The 12,728-nt window shown below is 41.2% G+C and overlaps 1 long non-coding RNA gene across 1 annotated transcript; it reads left to right on the forward strand.

Annotated features, from left to right (window-relative positions):
• The first annotated feature begins 3,078 nt into the window (after nucleotides 1–3,078).
• LOC117044604 lies at nucleotides 3,079–11,720 on the forward strand. The gene is made up of 3 exons (XR_004426304.1): nucleotides 3,079–3,100; nucleotides 6,353–6,427; nucleotides 11,685–11,720. It is a non-coding gene; the product is annotated as an uncharacterized LOC117044604 (long non-coding RNA).
• Nucleotides 11,721–12,728: the final 1,008 nt, after the last annotated feature.

Raw genomic sequence — 12,728 nt, forward strand, 5'->3', positions numbered from 1 at the left:
GCTTTTCAACAGACTCGTCCATAACATAGGGCCACACTTGTGGCCCAATAATATGCTTGAATACAGTCAGCTCTTGCATATAGAACTAAGTGAGAGGAGGGGTGCATATAGTTTGGAGCAGAGAGGTGCTTGGAGGACAAAGTTTTAAGCATTTCCACACCTCTCATTTATCCAAATCACCTGCTCCAAAGTAGCTATAAGAAATTCATTACACGTATTTGCATGTAATATGTAGTTTGTATATTCATTTCTGTCTCACCAGTATATATCCAGGTAGCCCTCAAGAGAAAGCTTGCAGCAGATAACAGATCAGTGGGGGGTTTCCAGTTTCTACTACTTTGCTGATACAATCTCTTTAACTGATCTATTTTTCTCCAAATGTTTTACTCAACTTTTTTTTTTTTGCTCCTCACCTTTTTGAACTATTTTCTTTTTTAAAAAAAACTTTTGAGGATTGCATTAATAATTACCAGGGAGCATCCAGTTGACTGGAAGAGAAATCTTTACTTTCAACAACTCACCTCTGCTGCTCTCTGTTGTGGTGGTGACTTCTAGTAGGTGTAAACATGTTGAAGACTCACAAAGGAATATAGTTAGCTACAGTGAAGAGATATATCTTGTTCTGTTTTGTTCTGTTACTAAAGGGGCTGAGAAGGAATGGAAAAGTGTATGTGCACATGCATTTTGGGGTCTCATTTTATAGGGAGGAGAATATAACCAGAATGTATATGTAAGAAGGAAACACATGAAACCTAGCTTTACATTGCAATGCCAAGCAATCTGAATTTTTATCAGGAGGAAAATAGATCATTTAACATTTAGGGTATATTAGTGGGACCATTAATTTTTCATATAGAACCTGAAAAATGGTTCTGATCACCCTTCTACCAGAAATAACTACATCATGTAAAATGCTATCCCCCCTCATTTTAAGTGGATTGAGGAAAGGTGGTTCTATGTGACTGTTTCTCCTCCGTTGATAAACTTAATGTTTTATTCTCTCTCTCAATATTAAATTATTCAGATTACAGGATTTCAGCAGAGGCAAGATAGCTGCACCATCAAGTTTATAGACTATAGCCAATGTGGTGTAGTACTTAAAGTGCTGGATTAGCATATGGTAGATCAGGATTCAAATCTGGGGCTAGTTGCTATCTCTCAGCCTCACCTCATAGGGTTGTTGTGGGGATAAAATATGGGAGGCAGAAGTGTGTATGTCACCTTGAGCTCTTTGGAGAAAACCTGACATATAAATGTAATTATGACAGCTGCCTCCCAGACACCCTTGGTCTTGTGCCGTCTGAGGGGAGGGTTTTCCCAGCTAACAGACTGTACCCCTCTGCTCAGCCCCCTCTGCCTCTGTAAAGAACTGTTGCCACCAGACAAGGGGCTAATTATTTCCATGAGGTTGCCCAGTGCTATTTTTATAGAAAAAGAGATGCCCAAACTCATCATAAACACCTCCCTCGTTCCCTTATAATGGCGATTGCACCCATCTGAGAAGTGCCGGAACTGAGTCCCGGTGAGTTCTGGCTGAGAAAAAGCCCTGAGGTTGCCCCTTTTCAATCAGCCTCTAAATGTCCCCAGGAGTCTCCCTGAAGCTTCTTAATGTAGCATGGAGCTATAGCTTCTAATATGTTTTAGACTACAACTCCCATCAGTTCCAGTCATATTGACTGAGATGGCTGGGGCTTATGGAGCTTAAGGTCACCAAGAGTCAGGAACAGTGAGTACTGGGGCATTAGACCCACAACAAAGCAAGGGCCTCATGTATTGCCTCACGAAGAGCTGGTGCAATTATACAAATTCCACTTTTGAAACTGGGCAGCAGTTCAGAAAAAATAAAAATGAAAAAAGTGTCAAGGGATAAAAAAAAACCCATTATGGATGTTGCCATCCTCTGGGGCCTTCAGTAGAATGTGAGCAAACAGTTCCTTGCAATTTATTGGGGTTTTTGGAATTGGTGCCATGAAAAATTCTTTTTTTCTTTAGATAGTGTATGAAGAAAGGAAAAGTCAAACCAGATTCTGTAAACAGTAGCAAAAATGTGCCTGCAATGGACCTAATCAGTGCTATTTTATCAGCCAAGGTAAGTGTGACACTTGTGGGGGGGGGGTTGTAGGGGAAAAGTTATTCGCGGAGCCAAAGTGATTATTATTATTTAGCTAATGATAGATGCATGGACAAATAATGATTCACTTAGTGCAGACTAAACAAGTGATGATAAAAAATCAAGACCAGAATTGTTTTGAATATAGCAAATTTTCATGGAACAGAAAGAAGGATATACATATATCCTTTGGCAGAGCACCAAAGGCATGTGTGTGCTTTGAAAGAGCCCAAGGTTAATTTGAACTAGGCTTTTGAGAGATGCTGTCAGTTTGTATTTAACTGGGGGGTTTCTGGCAGCTTCGCTTATTATATGTGCTTGTCAGATAATTTACACAGTCATCAGTTCAACACAAACATAAATGAGCATAGTAGCAATTTGCTAATTTAAGTTTTCTTAGAAAATCCTTGAGGTTGTGTTTAACTTCCATTTAAAATTATTAGTCTGAATGGGTCCAAGAAAAAAGAAAGGAGGGGGAACTAGAAAGAAGTGACATTTTCTTGAAAATACAGGACAACAAGATTCCATTTAAGTCTAGTAGGAATTTATGTTAATTCTGGATTTGCATATTTGTTATGATTCCTAGTTTACATAATTTGGCGTTTTTGTGTTTGTTGTGATCATTAGAAACCTGACCAAAAGAAAATTATGGGGGAGATGCAACTCATGAGTCTGAATACCAGAACCACACAGACTTCTCTTAGAATCCATGCATTTGATGGCCATTATAATTATTTCATAATGTATATGGAGAAAGGGTTGGATAAAACCTGTTCTTTATAGTATCTCCAACAGCTCCCAGCTGCAAGAAATACTAGGTGAATGGAAAATTTATCTAAAAATGTATTTTTACTATCTGCATCTTTGCTAATGTAAAGACTGCATTATTCTTTTTTAAGGACACAAAGTTCTTTTCTTTTTAAGTCATTGGAACCTTTTTCTTTATTTTACAGCCAGCAGATGGAAACTAGCTGGAACTTCTGAAACTCTGTGAGTAAAATCTTCACTTATTTGCAAAGCTAAGTATCTGTGATTTATTCTAACCTAAGTTTTTTTTATGGGGAACATTTGTTCAAGGATGGATGCTATAAAATCTGACCAAAATTTAATGTTATTTGTAGCAATCACCATTGTGCTAACTCTGCTAGGAGATCTCCCCCCCCCCAGCCTCTCCAACAATTATTGCACAGACCCATAGTTTTTACTTATTCATTCCTTAATTGAGGATATAATTTCCCAGTCCTTCCCCATTTCAGTACTTTTCTTTTGGCTAGGTGGGGCAGGGAAAGCAACTTGGACCACTTAACATCAGACTAATAAAAGACAACAACATAGAAGCTATGTGGCCCAACCTTTAATGGGAACTCTTATTGATAGATGCAGACCATTTTCATTATAAAAACACACCCCAGTAGTGGTAATTTGGTTTACAAAGTAGCTTCTAAATGAAGCAGCACATGTACTAAAGGCTGTCTGAGTCTCATGCAGCTATCATTTTTGACAGCTGCTACAGGTAATGCTGGCCACGTGACCCAGAAGCTGTACGCCGGCTCCCTCGGCCAGTAACGTGAGATGAGCGCCGCAACCCCAGAGTCGGACACGACTAGACCTAATGGTCAGGGGTCGCTTTACCTTTACCTTTACAGGTAGCTGTCGCTAGAGAATGCCTCCCAGTGTTTTCTGTTCCTCACGCTCCCAGACAGAACAGTATTAAGGTCAGTCTATGACAAATATGAATTCATATTGTGAGCCTGTACATTTCTGAAGCAAAGATTGCACCGAAATTCACTAGCTTGGACCTCTTCAACATGCAGGGCTCATGGATGTAGAAGACAACCCCATTACTTGCTATATTGCCCTACTAGCAGAACCTCAGCCTCTTTCTGACCGAGTGAATAAATTGTGCTCAGTACAAGGTAGCTTTGACGTGTTAGTGGCTTATTTTCATTCATGCCAGAGAAGAGGCAAAACTATGACATAACTATGTGCATAATTAGCCATAAAAAGGCACTCATCCCTACATTTAGCCATTACATGCCCAAGGGTATGTGTGTATAAATGCCAAATAATGTGGGTAATAGAATGGAACCTTGATGGATGCCAGTTTCCACTTATCTTAAAGATGATACATAACTTGTCCACCATTACCAGGTGACTTCATTTTTATGACTGAGATGACCAGTTTGGCAGTTCTTGACACAACAGAAGCAACTGTCAGCTGCCTAACCAGCCTCCCATAGTCAATTGTATCGAATGCTGCTATACAAGTCCCAAGTGACTAAAACAACCAGCAGTCTTAGATCTAACATCAGTTTATCATCCATCACTCTGACAACTGTGTTGTCTATTCCAAAGGTCATTGGAACCTCATCTGGAATTTCTCAGTACTGATATTACATTCCAAATATATTTGCAGCTGAGCTGCCACAGCCTTTAGATTTCCTTCCTTTTTTAGTGGATAGCAGAGTTTGAAAGTGGAAAACCATTTCTGATTAGGATGTACACTGTTCCATATGAAAATACTCATAGTCCTGTTGGAAGAAGTTTTAGGTTTACAAACTGCTTTCATATTAGGAGTTGCAGTATGAACTCAAGTGTTTGCTTGATAGTTGAAAAACTTCAGATGTTACTGTTAGGAGCGCCCTACTCTTGTGTAGGACCCTAGCAGAGACACATGCCTGACTGGCATGTTCTCTCCCTCCTGATCGTATTGTTCAGGAGCTTCAAAAGCTTTCTCCAACCCAAACATCACAGCGACTGATGCCTTGGAGACATCAGCACACTTAGGGATCCGCAGAGTATTCGCAGTTTGCATAACAGAATTCAGTAGCACAGAATTTTGGCTAATTTACACATAATACACTCGGAGCATTTTGCCTTAGCTCCTTCCTCTTTGTCATCAGACAGCAAAAAGAGAAAGAACAAAGGACAATAGTCCCACTTCACGGAACACAGTAATACCAAAACATCCTGTCTCCCTCACTTCCCAAACTGTGGAATGAAAACATACACCGTCATGTGATAGACAACAATCCCATGACTGCAAACACGGAGCAAGAATCTTAACATCCTCCCCCGATTCATGAACCATGTTGTAGTCATCAGTGTAACTGCAACAACCATACAGATGTCATACACATAGTATATGCCTGTATCATCCGTTCCACCCTTGGAACTACCTGCAACTGGCCTGGCCTTGGGCCTTACCATCTTGTACTTCTGACTGTCAAGAAGTTTCACACCTGGCTTCGTTGGGATTTGAACCCTAGCCTCATTCCACTCTGAGGAATCAGTGTTGGCACACACAGCCTTTGGACGTGGTTCAGCTTCCTTCTCCAAGGAAACAGTGTCTACCCTTACAGCCTTTGGGCATGGTTTCCCATCCTTTGAGGACAAACCCTGTACCCTTTTCAAGACTTTGGGTTCCAAGACCTGTGTCGAGCCCCTAGAAGTTACCGTATTATTCCGTGTGTTAGATGATATTTTTTGGTATTAAAAAAGGCAAAAAATGGTCGTTTTATACACAGATAGTGAATGCAGAGGGGGTGGGGTAGGGGGCTGTGGTGAGTGGGCGGTGATTGGCAGCAGTGGGCGGGTGGGCGATTAGTTGCGACCTCTTTCCAGAAAGCCCAACAACTTTGGCTAACTTCCCTCTAAAAACCTCAACAATTGAAGACCAACCTCTGAAAAAAAGCAAATAATAATAATCTTAACAATTCAAGAAATATTGATTTCTTAATTTTGGGTTCAAAAACATAAGTGTCGCCTTATACATGGGGACGTCTTATACACGGAAAAAATATGGTAAATAAACACTTGGTGGAGCAGTGGGGATGAGCACACAAGCTCTACCCTTTGATATGGTGATCTTTCTGCACTCAATGAGTTTTCCTGAACATATTAGAATCCTGGTTTCCCAGGATTCTAAAACATGTAGGAAGCCTCCCTTAGGACAGAAGTCTTTTTGCTTCAGAAGATCAGTCTCTGTAATTTGGAGGATGACGGGAACAACCATGTGGGGGCAAAGTTGGCATGCTTACCCCATGCTAACTTCTAATTATAACACTTGATGATGGCTAACAAGACATGAAAACTAAAATGACTAACGCAGTTTTAGAAAGAATGGTTGCATTTTAATTTCTTTGCTATACCATAAAACTTCTACTAAATCTAAAATGCCATCAGTCATTTTAGATGGAGATAACAGGCAAGAAGTCACTCAAATTAAATTTGCTTCCTTAGGCTTAGCAAGAGAAGAAAAGATCCTTAGGAATAATTGACAGATAAGAGATGACGGAGATAAAAAGAAATGGACTGGTAAGTATTTAATGGCTGTTTATGGCATTACACATGTTATAGTTTAGTGGTACATTGAAATTTCATTATTTTCATAGTTCTTGTTTTCCCATTTCGCTTTTCCTGTACACTTCGTTCTGCTAATTTTACTGAGTAAATACAGTGTGGATAATGGACAGCTATTGTGCCAAAAGACATTTAAAGGACTTGTTCAAAAGGAATAATTTGCCCACCAAGGTGACCACAGCTGTCTCTTTTCCATAACATGACCTAATAAAGATGTATTAAAATGGATCTCGATTACCTACATCATAATCACAGTCCAAGGGAGTTGTAGTGTTTCTAAATCAATGCCTGGAATTGGTATGGGGTGGATAAGCTGGAGCTTAATCCAGACAATAAATAGATGCTCCCAGTCTGAAGATCAGGTAATAGGAAATCTACCTGTCTTTGGTCTCAGATTTTAGTGCACATGACAATAGAGCTCAAAAATATGGAAGTAAAAGGAGGAGGCCCCACAAGCCCTACCTCCTGACTCTCATCTTTCCGGCCAGCTGTTTTTCAAAGAATGGACAGTTAGGTGTTCAAGCTACAGGTTAGTTTAATATTTTCTTCCTGGTGGTGACCAGGAAACTCAACAGCCCCTGTGAACACAGAGCTGTTGTGGGCCAATTCTCCTATTCAAATACTCAAATATTTGACTTCACATATTTCCATTTATTTTACTATGCATGTTGATCCATAGGAATCCTTAACAATGCCCAGGCCATGTGCTGCTTATTGCATGACAGTGCTTTTGTTGATGTATATCTGAATTATCACAAGCTATCAGGCCTTTGTTTTTTCCACATCTAGAGATTCTCGGAAGGAGCATTTCATGTTGCCCTTTTGCTCAGCGTGAAGATGACGCTGGCAGTAGAGACAATATAATGATTTGGGCTACAGTTGTGAAGGGCTGTTATACTATAATGGGTCACATCCTCTGCTTTCCTAACATAAGGCGGGGGCTGGGGGAGTTGCTGTCAGGCTTTGCTAGCTATAGTTTGTTTTGACATCTTTGTGTTACTAAATGTGCTGGCTGTCAGAATCTTCTATATCCCAAATCTGCTGGCCCAATTAGTTGTAAAAAACAGGAGCCTCTTGTCAGAAATGCTGCCTCTCCCTTCTCTGCATACTGCAGCCCAAAAAGGTTTTTGAACTCTATAATTAGAGCAGGGAATGCAAGGCATTGTGGTCCCAGTTAAATACAGATGCTTGGTGCTACAAGTGGTGGGGTAACTGCAAATATGATGGGTACAGCAGTGCCTGAATATAGGAGTTCTAAGCATGATCTCATAAAGGGTGTGGGGGGGGGGGTGGGGGTGTGCGCGCGCGCATGGATCTCTCTAGGATAGGATTGCATGTTTTGAGTGGTGTTGGTGCTTCACAATCCTATGCATATATTCAGAAGCATGTCCACTATGTGCAATTGAGCTTACTCCCTAGTCCTAGTATTCCTAAAGTTACCTGAGAGTAAGGCCCATTGGACTTCCGGCTGGCGACGCCATAGCGGGTGGTCGGGGCTGCTTCGGCTGCGAAGCGCCCGATCCATCCCGGGGGTTAGGAGCCGCGCTACCGCAGCGCGCGGCTCCGGTTGGGGTGCGGGAAGAGCGTCCCGCACCCTGGGCTCCCCGGCTGTGCCCGCGGAGGCTCCGAACCCTTCCCCTACCCCCCTGTAAAGGGGGAGTGGGGGTGAAGGGACAACGGAGCCGGGCTTACGGGGATATGCCCCAACCGGGATGCAAATGCGGCGGCAAAGCCCGCGGTGAGCGTCCAAGTTCTACCTGTGAAGAATGGAGCTAAAGGAACCCGGTGGTCGTGAGTAAATAATCTTGGCAGAAATCGTGTTTTTGGAACGATCCGGGGGGAAGGAGAAAGGCAGCCTGCCTCCCTCCCTTCGAGCCTAAGAAATTAACCAATTTGAGGGATTGCTGCCACAGAACTGGTTATAAAGTATCTAAAATCGATACATGAGACTGGCAAACTTTTTTCTTGGGAAGCTAACTAGCGGAAAATATCTCTATTTAAAGTTGCGGTGTTTGCGCTCCAGCTTAGGAAAATGGCGACGAACAAAGAGACAGGAGAAGAAATATGATACCTACTTCCTCCTCCTCTGCCAGTATGCTGGGTTTCGTCCTTGAACTGGTATTGAACTCTGGACTAACAGATGAACAAAGGCTCACTGCCTTGAAGGTGGAACTAATTTACAGAAAAGTTAAAGTCTTGTGTGGGGGTCTGAAATGGAACCAACTGCCCACAGAGGAGGCTAACAAAACTTTTGACACATTGGAAGGAAATCTTGTCAAAGAGCTGAGAGGTGTGAGCTCGGGGGCCAGGGACAGAGAATTAAGGTATTTACAAGAAGAAAAGGAATGTTACATAGAACCGGAGAAGCTGAGAGAGGGAGAGTTGGATACCTCGGAGCTCGTGGCAAGGAGAGTGTTGGACTGTGCCTGGATCTGTGGACGTTGGGAGAGGGAAGTTGCATGGAAGTTCAGTGCTGATGCCATCAGGAGAAGAAGAATGGACAGAGGGGGTGTGGGGTGAAGTACTAAGTAAAATCTAAAGCAATCTGTTATGGTATTTTGAAATCGGAGGGTGAACACTGTCAACAATAGTTTGTTTTATTATTTGTTTGAATATGAAAAGAGATATTTCAAGTTTTTATGTTATTAGCAGCAGTTCAAAGGATAGAAGAGATAGATTTGATGAGGATGATTTGTGAGGATTTATGAGGATGTAGTATAAATGAAGTCATTTTAAGTGGTTTAAGTTTATAGATTAAGACGATTAAGACTAAGATGAAGATTAAGATGAATGTGTTACTTTATATATATAATTAAGTTTAATTTTTTTTTAAATGAAGAGGTTAAGAAGTAGATTATGGATATAAACTCGAAGGTGAAAAGGCAGGGGAAGTCAACTGTCAAGATTGGAAAAAGAAATTTTTTTTTTTTGCAGATGTCTAATTAAGAAGAAAAATCATGGCAATCTTTGTATAAGATGTGTAATTGTATTTGTTTTGTTTGTGTATAAATGTAGGTGTGGTTAAGGTTGTATGTTGTTATAAGTAAAAATGTCAATAAATTCTTATAAAAAAAGAGAGTAAGGCCCATTGAATACATCAGAATTTATTTCTGAGCAGACATGCATGGAATTGAATTGATTTTTGTGTGTGTGAGTAAATAATTGTTGGGAGGCATTTTTGATGTGTTGCTGGATTTGTGGGTTTAAAAGAAGCAAACCCTAGTATGCTCTTATTTACTGCATATGCAGTCCACGTCCTCCAAGGATCTTAGGACAGCTCATGGGCTTATTCCATTGTATCCTATTGTTCTCCCACAGAACCCTTATAAGGTGGGTGAGTGGTTCTTGTCCAGCCATCTGAAGACCTCAGATTTCTTTTTCCTTCCCCTTCCCATCAAAACAGGAGGGATATGTCACAAAATCAAGGGGTGGGGAGTATTCCCTAACCATCCAAGGGAGACTACTAAGCATTAAAATAGGCACAGGATTTCACAGAACAACTAAAGGATTCCTTGCTATTTGTTTAAAGCAAATAATATTTCCTCCCCTTCCCACCTCCAAATCAAGTTTGATGTGATAAAAGAATTCAGTTCTGACAGAGTGCTTCCATGACCTTTTTTACTCTTCAAGTCCTTAAACCCCTCACACAAATTTATGAGTTGTCTCTCATCTTCAGCAAGTCACAGGGATGTGAGATAGCAACATTATAGTGGGAAAATGCAAGTCTGATTTTTCAAGTAGGCAATGCTTTTATCTTTTTCCTCCACTTGATAAAAGAAAGCTCTTTCATATATATATTTTTTGTCAGTATGAAGAATGTTCCATTCCAGGGGATGCAACTGACAGACTGCCATTTTGAATAATGGCTGGGGTTCAGTCCACCTAAATGCAACCTTGTGCCCTGAGGCAAGATAACCTGAAATATAGAGTATCCCTGGCAAAGACGTGTCCATCATTTTCTCAGGAACCTCTGTGGTAGCCCCTTCCCTTGAAATCCTTTCCCACTGCTAAATTGGGAGTGGGGGCTTAATTAAGAAATAGGTATAGTGCATAAGACTGAGTCAAAATGAACTGACTTGCTTCCATATATACTGAAAGGTTTGCACATCTTAAACATTCCTTTTATTGTCTCTCTCCAATTTGCTTCCCTTGTGCACATCCCCATTGGACTTAGAGCTTGACTAAGCGCTTAGGTCCCATCCATGCTATGCATTTAAGGCAGTGTTATACTGCTCTGGACAATCATGGCCCCCCTCAAAGAATCCTGGGAAATGTAGCTTTTTAAAGGAATTGACAGTTGTCGGGAGACCCCTATCCCTTCCCCCCAAGCTACAGTTCCCAGCGTTTCTTGGGGAGAGGCATTGATTTTTAAAGCACTCTGTTCGTAACTCTATGAGAGGAATGGGGGATACATAGAACCCAAGGTCAGCCAAGTTCTTTGGTCACCTGAGGCCCTCCCATACGTTGTCATCCCTGACCATTGGCCATGCTGTCTAGGGTTTGATGGGAACAGGAGTCCAACACTTGGAGGGCCACAGGTTTCTCATCTGATGCATAAATTAATTATGCATTATGTGAAGTAGTGCTTTTATTCTTACCATCATGGATATATAGCCAATCAAAACCATTGGGGCTTTCAATCAGACAATCCCCTAACTGCATTCTGGAGTGGTTCCAGCAAGGCTGTGTGTCACGGTGTTCTGAAATGTGTAGTTTTCCATTTGGGATTACAAAGAAATGATGGGCCCCTTACCTTTCAGAGATGCTTATCCACCACCACCACTGATCTTGCCATTGAGGAACTCCTGATGAGATACCAAGACACCCCAGAAGAAAATAACTTCTTTATCATTAACCTTGGTTTTCTGCTTTAGCATTCTGTAATACAAGGATAACATTTGCCGATAAGTGCATGTGAAGCAGCTGTATTTAAATAGAGTTTGTGTGGGGATGTTATATATTTGCTTTAATATCATGGAACTAAGGTAAAGCATAAATGTTCAGCTCTGCTTTGATCAATGTGGGTTTTCTCTCATAAAAATGATCCTGCTACGTCCTTCTTATATTCTTTCCACCAGAGTTCAGCAAGGGCAGGCTGAAGATTAAAATCTCTTTCTGTGCAGAAGGCTTGCAATACTTCTGATTTTTTGAAGTGATTAGAATTTCATTTCTCACTGTAATCCACCCCCCCTTTTCCCTTTCTTTTTATTAGAGCCACTCGCCCTATACATAACAACTATGGATGGGGGGGGGGAATGGATCAGGAGAAGGAGACATTCATTAGAAAGTAAGTGTGCGGGGATTAGAAAAGTCTGTCTGACTCACAAAGTAGAAATGGCATTTAGTATCCTAGTCCCCTTCTAGACAAAATAAGCAAATGCTGCAGTGAAGTTTAAAGCCTGCTGGTCGCAAAATTGGAAATTGGTTTCCTGGGGCTCTCTGTAAACTCTTCATTACTTTACTCAATCATGCTTCATTAGAAAGTTAACAGACAGAATACCAGTGCACATTGGGATACGTTCAAGCGCCAGCCCTTCCGTCTCCTTGAACGTCACTTAAAACTTGAATGTCACAGCAGATTAGACATTGTGTCAAATTGCATCTTCTCGTCAGGCTGCGGCATGGGCAGCTTGCAGATCATAGCTACTTAACCTCTTGAAAATTGCCAGGTGCTTTTTAGCCTGTTTTGCAATGGGTAACAGGAGGGTTTAATTCAAAGTGATTCTGATGGAACTAACACACAATTTCCAAAGGCATCCGGAAGGAAAACAAGCTGATGAAAGGCACAAACTAAAGACACGCACATGATGTCTCACATGAGCTTTCAACTCTTATTTTCTGGAAAGAAAAGAAAATAGTTAAAACTGCTATGTGGATTTTTCCAACTTCATCCCAATTAATTTGAACTCTTAGCTGAATCTTACTCATCCAAATCCAGGTTCCAAGTTCTGTTTTTCATGCTGGCAGTATAGCAGTAGTTGTGGTTTACATTTTTGTTGTTGTTGTTCTTCAGTGATACAATTCTTTGAATCTTAATGTGCTTTTTTATAACAAAGGAGATAGGCATGTTTTGTTGTCAATAGCTATTTTTGACAGGAGCTACTGCTAAAGACGCGGGTGGCGCTGAGGGTTAAACCACTGAGCCTAAAGCTTGTCGATCAGAAGGTCGGCGGTTTGAATCCCCGTGACGGGGTGAGCTCCCATTGTTCAGTCCCAGCTCCTGCCAACCTAGCAGTTTGAAAGAACATCAAAATGC

This window comes from Lacerta agilis, chromosome 3 (genome assembly GCF_009819535.1).
Source record: "Lacerta agilis isolate rLacAgi1 chromosome 3, rLacAgi1.pri, whole genome shotgun sequence".
NCBI classification, from domain to species: domain Eukaryota; kingdom Metazoa; phylum Chordata; class Lepidosauria; order Squamata; family Lacertidae; genus Lacerta; species Lacerta agilis.